The sequence below is a fragment of the Vitis vinifera genome, chromosome 18 (genome assembly GCF_030704535.1).
Source record: "Vitis vinifera cultivar Pinot Noir 40024 chromosome 18, ASM3070453v1".
Taxonomy (NCBI): Eukaryota; Viridiplantae; Streptophyta; class Magnoliopsida; order Vitales; family Vitaceae; genus Vitis; species Vitis vinifera.
This window is the reverse complement of record NC_081822.1, coordinates 26,120,881-26,133,209: the sequence shown is the minus strand read 5'-3', so window position 1 is coordinate 26,133,209 and position 12,329 is coordinate 26,120,881. Positions and strand designations below refer to the sequence as shown.

General features: G+C 36.1%; 1 pseudogene; it reads left to right on the top strand.

The window, feature by feature from the left end:
* The window catches only part of LOC100261094 (disease resistance protein RPV1-like), a 37,014-nt pseudogene that overhangs the window by 23,371 nt on the left and 1,314 nt on the right, over nt 1-12,329 (top strand).

The following is a 12,329-nucleotide window of genomic DNA, read 5'->3' as shown; positions in this document are numbered from 1 at the left end:
GTTAGGTAGTATAAAAAGGAAATTAAGGAATTAAGACAATTAATAGGTTTAGGTCTCTCTGATCTCCAAGAACAAATCAATAGAATTGTCAACCAAAGAAACCATATGGATATTCCAGAATCTTCTCATGTTAATGATAATGAGACAAATACCTTTTTGAATACTATGAGTAGGGTTATCTTCCAGAGGTGGGAAGTCTCCCTTACTATAGTAGTCAAAGATAAATTTGTCCTTGATATCATTGCTTTGATTGATTCAGGAGCAGCTGAAAATTGCCTTCAAGAAGGTCTTGTACCTATTCCTTTATGTGAAGAGACTAGTCAGTCTCTATTTGGAGCCAATGGCAAAAGACTTGCTATTAAGTATAAATTAACAGATGTTCATATCCGTAACCATGACATCTCTATAAAGCAAACCTTTATCCTTGTTAAGGATCTTAAGGAAAAAGCCCTTCTAGGAATACCCTTCTTAAGCTTTATTTATCCCTTGTGGGTAGATAACCAAGGTATAAGAACAAAGCTTTTTGATAAGGAAATTCTTTTTGAATTTGCTAATCCTGTTGAAAACATCACTTCTTGTGATCAAAAAATTAATCTTGTTAGAATTGATGACCCACCTAAGATATTAGATACCCAATTCATTCATAATCTCATTATAAATGATATTTTAAGCATTCCTTTATGCATTTCAAAATTTCAAACTGATATTTTGAACCAAGGAATTTTAAAAGTTGTTTTCACATCTGAGAAAACAATTAAGTATATAGCTTTTAAGTATAATTTAACTGATTGGATTATTTTAAACCCTAATTTTTAAATTAAGTTTATTAAAGGAGAAAGTTCCATTCCTAATCACTCAACTCGTGGAATTTGCAGGGTTCACGAGACCATGGCCCCTGAAAAGAATACCCAAGCTCCTAACACGAAAACCCAACCCAGTCAAGCTCCTTCTCCCCATAAAATGCTATGGAGCCAACAAGTTGAGGAAGAAGAAGCAAGGCTTCATTCTTCTAACCCTATGCCTAACAAGATGATGACCTTGTATTATGATCATTCTGATCCAGCTAATCCAGTCAAGGCCACCCAGTACCCAGCCATTTCAGGGTCCCAAACCTTCAAGCAAGTCACTAAGGCTAATCCCTCTCAAAAGGAATTAGCATCAAGCTCTTCTTTTTCAAACAAGCAAATTGTGGTGGCTGCCAATCCCACACATCTTTCAACAAAATCAAGATATTGGCAAAATGATTTAAATCAACCTCTTTTGGCTATAGAAAGAGAATTTTTCTCTGAAAACCCTAGAAAGATTGCTGCAAAAGCTTTTCAAGAAAATTTTCATTATCCCTCTGGTGATATTTTAAAAACAAGAGAGTTTTATGAAGCAGTCCTTACAGAAACTGGTTCTGTTAAAATTAAGCATAATGCTGACAAATTCAACAATATGGGTTTGGCATTCTCCACCTGCCATATCTATAAGATTCTTACTGTCAAGCAATGGGGTGGAAATCCTAATCTTTCAAGGGAATTTTCTGAACCATCAAAGCCAAGGTTTTTTAATTATTGGGATTATCAGAGAGCATGGTTTAATGCTTTTCTGATCCAAAATAGGGACTTCCATCATTCATGGATGTTCTATTTTCCATCTAAGAATCGGTTTTCCTCTTTCCCATTTTGGTTCTACAGTTGGTGGACTTATTATGGTTCGACTATTAAGATTTTTCCTAAGTCCATCCTGGATGGCTTTGAGCTATTCAGAAGTTCTTTTGATATCCCCAGAGAACTTTCAGCTTTTCCCCCTTTACTATTCTTTTTCAGCAAATTTGGCCTTGCTTGGATAGTCTAGTGGGACTATATTATCATTACAGATGAATCAGCAGTCTTTCCATCTCTGGGAAGGACTTTTAAAACTAAATGGGGGGATGCCTTGAAAAATGATGCATCTATTGATGCAGTCAAGCAGTATTTCCTCAAGAACCCCACACAAGTCTCAGCTAGTGATGGCATGTCTCAGTTTCTCCTCAAAAAGCAACAGTTACAAGCCATGTTGTAGCAACTAAGACCCCTCAAGATTTCCAAAAAATCCTTGAAGAAGGAGGCTCAAGCTTCTGCCAAGAAAATTCTTATGCAAAGTCTGATGATTCAACAAGCTACCTTCCAAACAATGGTGATGACTGTGAAGGAATCCTTCCTCCAATAAGAAGATCTAAGTAAGCATCAGCCTTATTTCTTCCATCAAGAATTTTTCAAGCTTTGCAGTTTCTGCACCAAAAGCAGCAAGCATGTGTCTACACAGTCTAAAGAAGCCTGTCAGAAGTCATTTCAGCCGAAAGCAAGATTCCGGGTCAAAAGTCAAAAGTGTTACAGTTCCCTCTTACTGTTCACTTTTACTATTCAAGCACGGGTCTACTCTTCATTATTGCTATTCAAGATTCCTTTTTGCCTATTTAAGGAGGCTCGGTCCTCATTTGTAAGCACGCATAATTTTCTCTCCCAAGCTTATGCTCTCTCTTCTCTCTCTCTCATCATGTAAGCCCTTCAAGCCCCAAGCTTTCTTCAAAGCTTTCCTACTCTTGTCCATTGTAAGATATTTCTCCTTATGTATAATATAAATATGTTTTGATTACCTCCTATATGGATGGTTTTTAATTAAGTTTTGTTTTCATTTCATTTTATGTTCTTATAACTCCTACATGGATGGTTTTAATTAAGCTTTGATTTTAATTTTATGTTTTTTTTTTTTATTTTGTACAGCCTACATGGTCGGTTTTAAGCTTATCATGAACTAACAAGTTTTTTGGTTCATTCTCTTTAAATTTCTTGTTGGATATCTTTTTTATTTTCTAACCCTCTTCTTTGTTTTGAATCATGGCATAATTCCTGTTTTCATTGCATATGACCTTGTCCTAGGTGTCTATGGTATCATATCAATGAAAACATGAATCATGGCATAATTCCTATTTTCATTGCATATGACCTTGTCCTGGGTGTCTATGGTATCATATATATATATGATACCATAGACACCCAGGACAAGGTCATATGCAATGAAAATAGGAATTATGCCATGATTCAAAACAAAGAAGAAGGTTAGAAAATACAAAAGATATCCAACAAGAAATTTAAAGAAAAGGAACCAAAAAACTTGTTAGTTCATGATAAGCTTAAAACTGGCCATGATAGGCGGTATAAGAATAAAAAACATAAAATTAAAATCAAAGTTTAATTAAAACCATCCGTGTAGGAGGTACAAGAACATAAAATGAAATGAAAATAAAACTTAATTAAAAACCATCCATATAGGAGGTAATCAAAACATATTTATATTATATATAAGGAGAAATATCTTACAAAGGGATGAAAGCTTTGAAGAAAGCTTGGGGCTTGAAGGGCTTACATGATGAGAGAGAAAGAAGAGAGAATGGAGAGCATAAGCTTGGGAGAGGTTTCAGATCTAAAATTATGAGTGCTTACAAATGGAGATCAAGTCTCCTTAAATAGGCAAAAAGATGAATAGCAACCTCGTGCATGAATAGTGAATAGTGAATAGTAAAATTCACTTTTCTACTGAATTCCACCGAAAAACCTACTTTCGGCTGAGAAGACTTCTGACAGGCTTCTTTAGACTGTGTAGTCACATGCTTGCTGCTTTTGGTGCAGAAACTGCAAAACTTGTAAAATATTCTTGATAGAAGACATAAGGCTGATGATTACTTAGATCTTCTTATTAGAGGAAGGATTCCTTCACAGTCATCACCATTGTTTGGAAGGTAGCTTGTTGAATCATCAGACTCTGCATAAGAATTTTCTTGGGAGAAGCTTGAGCTTCCTTCTTCAAGGATTTTCTGGAAATCTTGAGGGGTCTTAGCTGCTGCGAGCATGGCTTGTAACTGTTGCTTTTTGAGAAGAAACTGAGACATATCATCACTAGCTGAGACTTGTGTGGGGTTCTTGAGGAAATACTGCTTGACTGCATCAATAGATGCATCATTTTTCAAGGAATCCCACCATTTAGTTTTAAAAGTCCTTCCCAGAGATGGAAAGGCAGCTGATTCGTCTGTAATGATAATAGAGTCCCACTAGACTATCCATGCAAGGCCAAATTTGCTGAAAAAGAATAGTAAAGGGGGAAAATCTGAAAGTTCTCTGGGGATATCAAAAGAACTTCTGAATAGCTCAAAGCCATCCAGGATGGGCTTAGGAAGAATCTTAATAGTCGGACCATAATAAGTCCACCAACTGTAGAACCAAAATGGGAAATAGGAAAACTGATTCTTAGATGGAAAGTAGAACATCCATGAATGATGGAAGTCCCTATTCTGGATCAGAAAAGCATTAAACCATGCTCTCTGATAATCCCAATAATTAAAAAACCTTGACTTTGATGGTTCAGAAAATTCCCTTGAAAGATTAGGATTTCCACCTCATTGCTTGACAGTAAGAATCTTATAGATATGGCAAGTGGAGAATGCCAAACCCATATTGCTGAATTTGTCAGCATTATGCTTAATTTTAACAGAACCAGTTTCTGTAAGGACTGTTTCATAAAACTCTCTTGTTTTTAAAATATCACCAGAGGGATAATGAAAATTTTCTTGAAAAGCTTTTGCAGCAATCTCTTTGGGGTTTTCAGAGAAAAATTCTCTTTCTATAGCCAAAAGAGGTTGATTTAAATCATTTTGCCAATATCTTGATTTTGTTGAAAGATGTGTGGGGTTGGTAGCCACCACAATTTGCTTGTTTGAAAAAGAAGAGCTTGATGCTAATTCCTTTTGAGAGGGATTAGCCTTAGTGACTTGCTTGAAGGTCTAGGACCCTGAAATGGCTGGGTATTGGGTGGCCTTGACTGGATTAGCTGGATCAGAATGATCATAATACAAGGTCATCATCTTGTTAGGCATAGGGTTAGAAGAATGAAGCCTTGCTTCTTCTTCCTCAACTTGTTGTCTCCATAGCATTTTATAGGGAGAAGGAGCTTGACTGGGTTAGGTTTTCTGGTTAGGAGCTTGGGTATTCTTTTTAGGGGCCATGGTCTCGTGAACCCTGCAAATTCCATGAGTTGAGTGATTAGGAATGAAACTTTCTCCTTTAATAAACTTAATTTGAAAATTAGGGTTTAAAATAATCCAATAAGTTAAATTATACTTAAAAGCTATATACTTAATTGTTTTCTCATATGTGAAAACAACTTTTAAAATTCCTTGGTTCAAAATATCAGTTTAAAATTTTGAAATGCATAAAGGAATGATTAAAATATCATTTATAATGAGATTATGAATGAATTGGGTACCTAATATCTTAGGTGGATCATCTATTCTAACAAGATTAATTTCTTGATCACAAAGAGTGATGTTTTCAACAGGATTAGCAAATTCAAAAAGAATTTCCTTATAAAAAAGCTTTGTTCTTATACCTTGGTTATCTACCCACAAGGGATAAATAAAGCTTAAGAAGGGTATTCCTAGAAGGGCTTTTTCCTTAAGATCCTTAACAAGGATAAAGGTTTGCTTAATACAGATGTCATGGTTACGGATATGAACATCTGTTAATTTATACTTAATAGCAAGTCTTTTGCCATTGGCTCTAAATAGAGATTGACTAGTCTCTTCACATAAAGGAATAGGTACAAGACCTTCTTGAATGCAATTTTCAGCTGCTCCTAAATCAATCAAAGCAATAATATCAAGGACAAATTTATCTTTGACTACTATAGTAAGGGAGACTTCCCACCTCTGGAAGATAACCCTACTCACAATATTAAAAAAAGTATCTGTCTCATTATCATTAACATGAGAAGATTCTGTTACATCCATATGGTTTCTTTGGTTGACAATTCTATTGATTTGTTCTTGGAGATCAGAGAGACCTAAACCTATGAATTGTCTTAATTCCTTAATCTCATTTTTATACTGCCTAACTTCATCATGAAGTTCCTTAATGCTAATTTTCTTGGGAGACTGTTGGTCAAACCTATTTAAGATATCATTAAGGTTATAAGGATTTACAGTCTTCTTGGCTTCTACCTTAACAACAGATTTCTTAAAAACTTCATAAAGATTTTGCTTAGTCTTTTCATCTTCAACTTTTCTTAAAGTATCAAGGATAAATTCCTGATCTTGGCTTATGACATTTATAGTTTTAGGACGGCAATTACAATTACCTTTAATACATTCTGCTTGGTCACTAGAAGATTGGCTAGAAACTCCACCACTACTGTCTAGTTGATTAATGTCATCTTCATTATCTGAATCAGTCCTTGATTCAGAATATGTGGAGTTTAACATTACCTTACAAAGCATATTTTTTAGGTCATCTGAGACACTTAAGTTATTAATCTTTTGCTTAACTCTATAATCTTTTTTATAATGGCCAACTTTGCCACATTTAAAACAGATAATTGGCTTGACATCTAAAGGAGTTTCTACATTTTTCTGGGTATCTTTGTTGACCCTTCTTTGGAAGTGTCTTGACTGCTTAGTATTATTCATCCTATAATTGTCATGGGTACCTCTCTTACTGTGGTAAAACTTATCTTTGCTAGGCTTCCTACTTGGTTTTTGCTTAGAGGGAGGCATAGTTTCTTTTTGGCTGAAACCAAACTGGCTATGATTACTACTCAAAAAGTGTTATTTGATAGCTTGTAATTAACTCTTTTAAACACTTTTGAGTAGTAGTTATCTCATTTTAACCCAATTAACATGTTAAGGACCCTTGCAATCAATTCTAATCAAATTGTGTTAAGTTTTGGTGTTTTGATAGTTTTTTTATCACTAAAGCAATCCGAGATTGAGGAGAGTTCTTTGGAATCCATGGCCAAAAGATGTCCGGACAGGGCGTCCGGACACACCATCGGAGGACGGCAGAATGTGGGCTGTAGCAAGGCTTGCTCACTTTAGTCAATGATCCGGACAACATATTTGGATAGGATATGCTATTGTATCTGGACAACATATCCGGATGGGATATGCTATCGTCCGGGTGTGATGATCGCGAGCGCCGCGTGTCCTCTTGGGGAATCCGGATGGAGTGATCCGGATAGTGATGGCGCCGTCATCAAGGGGAGGGGTCCCTACACCTTGCACACGCGGACGGTCCCCCTTGCGACGTTCTGCCTTCTCCGGATATTTCACATCCGGCGCCTGATGCCGGATGGGAGAGGAGGACGCCTGATGCCGGATGGGAGATGAAGGCGTTTCAACTTCCCCGGTCAAACATATTCGGACGCCGGATGGGAGAGGAGGGCGTTTCAACTTCCCCGGTTGGACATATCCGGATCCTCTGATAGCGTTTACCCGGAGAGTTTCGCAACCATTTTGTACAGTGACGCGGTGTTCTCCTGAAGCTTCCCGATATTTGCAACCGACATCTTGAGATATTTTGCACAGTGCCGCGGTGTTCTCCTGAAACTTCCCGATATTTGCCACCAACATTTTGAGATATTTTGCTTTAGATATTTGATGTCTAAATCCCCAAAGTCTCCTTGTAACCCACCTATCATAGGATTCCTTAGTCTTTAAGTAAGAACAAAAGGGTGAAATAACCTCTTATAAATAGTTTGTAATTTCCTTTACAAAAGATATCAAACATATATCGATCGATCCTTTGTACAGTTTTGCAAGGAAGTAAAATACAGAGCCTTTGCTCTGCCTTACCTTCTCGTTTTAATTGTTTTGTATATTATATATTTTTGTTTTCTAGCCAATCAAACTCTGAGGATTTTTCCTCAGAGGATGAGAGGCTAGGCTCTTTGTCTCTTGGAGTGAAGAAAGTCGGGTAAGTTTCCAAATGCATAAATTGGAAGTTTTGTTGTTTTAGTTTTTAATGAAGAGAAAGTGTGACCCATTAATAGTTTTTAACTTTTTAGTTAACTTAAAACGCCTTTAAATCACCTGGGCCAACACTTGGTAAGGCAAGTGATCTCCATCCATTGATATGCACTAGTTTACCTCTTACGAGCCTTTGGGAGGTGGTTTGAAGGTAGGATTTTCTAGAATAGCCAACATTTGGTAAGCTTTTGGACTCCAAGGAGACATCCATTAGTTATCTCTTGCGAGATTTTGACGAATAATCCAAGGTTAAGGATCATCTTGGATGGCAAATGCTAGGTGAGAGGCACAAGTCATTGCAAGATGCATCAGTGAGAGGGATTTAGTGTTTGAACCCATTAATGGGAAGCATCTGTACAACACCGGTTCGGGAAATAACTATATGTTAAATCCCCAATGCGAGGAAAAGAAACAAGTGACCGGAACTCCCTTTTTGTTCAAGGAACCTGAGCCTAGTGATCTAAACTCCAAGAAACACTTTTCTTTGTAAGTAAAATGAGTTACTATTTTTGGTTAGCTTAAAACCAACCTTTTCAACCAAAGATAATGTTTTCTTTTAAAGCTAACCTTGAAATGAAAAGGCACCAATTTAGCTTTGAATTAATATCAATTGTGAAGTGAAAACCCATCCCAGTGAACGACCCTAGAGCCACTATGCTATAGTAGCTTTGTCTTTGCTACCCTAGTACATGGTGTAATAAGTTATAAATTTTGTTGATTACTCCCTGAGGACCAAAATCAAGGGACACCAGCTGGACACGAATCAGGCTACAAAATGATCCAAATTCATTCTTGTAGATTTTTTGTTCATTCTTCATTTGTTACTTAAGCTTGAAGTCATTGCACAACTTAATCCCTTCAGTTGTGACAATGCTTATAATCTCACCATAGGTTAGCTTATCATAAGGGATTTGACCATTATACTGTTCCCTTATCTTGATCCTAATTCTCTTAGAGAAAAGCTTGGTAATCCTGAGATGAATTTTTCTTTCCAAAAATGCTAGTTACAATCTGATCTTAGCATGACTTTGGTTAGGAAGACTTCCTTATACCACCTAAAATCATGAAGTTTGGGACACTTAAGGTTGGTCAAGAGATCTGCAGTTTTATCCTTAATTTTTGCAGGACCTCCAATGAAGTGCTTGGATATTGAGTAGATTAGAGTAGCCACTGCATCCTCTATATCTTGGCCATCTTCGTCCTTAACAACTTCACTATTCTCATTAATCCTATAGGCTTTAAGGATACTATTTCTATCATCAAAAGTGAGATAATTATCCCACCAACCCTTAAGCTGACTTGTAAACCCAACAACAATGGTCTGAGCTACAGCATGATCTGGCAATCTATTGTTTAATTTATAGATTGTACTTACCATGGTCATTTCTTGAAGCTTAGTGAGTATGTTATACTCGATCATACCGTCTATGTTCCATTCATAGATAGTACCACTGGTGTATGAGGCTTGAGTATACTGATTCCTTTCCTCAAACTGCATGTCAAGAAATGTAGGTCTAGGATAGTATCCTAGTCTTAAAGGTTTCTAAATTGTTAATATCTTTTGAAATAATTTGATTATGGGGTTCCTTAAACATTTTAATTAGTTCATCAACTTTTTCTTCTGAACTAATATCACCTTTAACCATATTGATTCTCTTATGAGGTTGAACAGTCAAAGGGGCAACAAGATTATCCTTAATCTTCTGATTAATCCTATCAACAAAAGCCTAGTTGATTTGGGGATTTTCTTGGAATTCCTTAGAAAATTCAAAGGACTTAATTTTATCAGTACTCTTAGTGTTATTAACGCGCTTATAAGGATAATCTGGATAATTCTCTTGTTTGAAGAGTTCAAACCAAATCCAAAACTTAATATTTTTCTTTTCCTGTCCTAAGTAGGCATAGAATTCTTCTTGGTGAATGGCTCTAATGACTTTAGGAATAGTGCTAAAGAACCAATCATTTCTTTGCTTATTGTCATCAGAATAGAAGTCTTTTCTTGACCAAATTAAGGAATTAAGACAATTCATAGGTTTAGGTCTTTCTGATCTCCAAGAACAAATCAATAGAATTGTCAACCAAAGAAACCATATGGATATAACAGAATCTTCTCATGTTAATGATAATGAGATAAATACTTTTTTGAATACTGTGAGTAGGGTTATCTTCCAGAGGTGGGAAGTCTCCCTTACTATAGTAGTCAAAGATAAATTTGTCCTTGATATTATTGTTTTGATTGATTCAGGAGCAGCTGAAAATTGCCTTCAAGAAGGTCTTGTACCTATTCCTTTATGTGAAGAGACTAGTCAGTCTCTATTTAGAGCCAATGGCAAAAGACTTGCTATTAAGTATAAATTAACAGATGTTCATATTCGTAACCATGCCATCTGTATTAAGCAAACCTTTATCCTTGTTAAGGATCTTAAGGAAAAAGCCCTTCTAGGAATACCCTTCTTAAGCTTTATTTATCCCTTGTGGGTAGATAACCAAGGTATAAGAACAAAGCTTTTTTATAAGGAAATTCTTTTTCAATTTGCTAATCCTGTTGAAAACATCACTCTTTGTGATCAAGAAATTAATCTTGTTAGAATAGATGATCCACCTAAGATATTAGGTACCCAATTCATTCATAATCTCATTATAAATGATATTTTAAGCATTCCTTTATGCATTTCAAAATTTCAAACTGATATTTTGAACCAAGGAATTTTAAAAGTTGTTTTCACATATGAGAAAACAATTAAGTATATAGCTTTTAAGTATAATTTAACTGATTGGATTATTTTAAACCCTAATTTTCAAATTAAGTTTATTAAAGGAGAAAGTTTCATTCCTAATCACTCAACTCGTGGAATTTGCAGGGTTCACGAGACCATGGCCCCTAAAAAGAATACCCAAGCTCCTAACCAGAAAACCCAACCCAGTCAAGCTCCTTCTCCCCATAAAATGCTATGGAGCCAACAAGTTGAGGAAGAAGAAGCAAGGCTTCATTCTTCTAACCCTATGCCTAACAAGATGATGACCTTGTATTATGATCATTCTGATCTAGCTAATCCAGTCAAGGCCACCCAGTACCCAGCCATTTCAGGGTCCTAGACCTTCAAGCAAGTCACTAAGGCTAATCCCTCTCAAAAGGAATTAGCATCAAGCTCCTTTTTTTCAAACTAGCAAATTGTGGTGGCTGCCAACAACCCTACACCTCTTTCAACAAAATCAAGATATTGGCAAAATGATTTAAATCAACCTCTTTTGGTTATTGAAAGAGAATTTTTCTCTGAAAACCCCAGAGAAATTGCTATAAAAGCTTTTCAAGAAAATTTTCATTATCCCTCTGGTGATATTTTAAAAACAAGAGAGTTTTATGAAACAGTCCTTACAGAAACTGGTTCTGTTAAAATTAAGCATAATGCTGACAAATTCAGCAATATGGGTTTGGCATTCTCTACCTGCCATATCTATAAGATTCTTACTGTCAAGCAATGGGGTGGAAATCCTAATCTTTCAAGGGAATTTTCTGAACCATCAAAGCCAAGGTTTTTTAATTATTAGGATTATCAGAGAGCATGGTTTAATGCTTTTCTGATCCAAAATAGGGACTTCCATCATTCATGGATGTTCTATTTTCCATCTAAGAATCAGTTTTCCTCTTTCCCATTTTGGTTCTACAGTTGGTGGACTTATTATGGTCCGACTACTAAGATTCTTCCTAAGCCCATCCTGGATGGCTTTGAGCTATTCAGAAGTTCTTTTGATATCCCTAGAGAACTTTCAGCTTTTCCCCCTTTACTATTCTTTTTCAGCAAATTTGGCCTTGCTTGGATAGTCTAGTGGGACTATATTATCATTACAAACGAATCAGTTGTCTTTCCATCTCTGGGAAAGACTTTTAAAACTAAATGGTGGGATGCCTTGAAAAATGATGCATCTATTGATGCAGTCAAGCAGTATTTCCTCAAGAACCCCACACAAGTCTCAGCCAATGATGATATGTCTCAGTTTCTTCTCAAAAAGCAACAGTTACAAGCCATGCTCGCAGCAGCTAAGACCCCTCAAGATTTCCAGAAAATCCTTGAAGAAGGAAGCTCAAGCTTCTCCCAAGAAAATTCTTATGCAGAGTTTGATGATTCAACAAGCTACCTTCCAGACAATGGTGATGACTATGAAGGAATCCTTCCTCTAATAAGAAGATCTAAGTAATCATCAGCCTTATGTCTTCCATCAAGAATATTTTACAAGCTTTGTAGTTTCTGCACCAAAAGCAACAAGCATGTGACTACACAGTCTAAAGAAGCCTATCAGAAGTCTTCTCAGCCGAAAGTAGGTTTTTCGATGGAATTCGGTGGAAAAGTGAATTTTACTATTCACTATTCACTATTCATGCACGAGGTTACTATTCATATTTTTGCCTATTTAAGGAGACTTGATCTCCATTTGTAAGCACTCATAATTTTAAATCTAAAACCTCTCCCAAGCTTATGCTCTTCCTTCTCTCTTCTTTCTCTCTCATCAT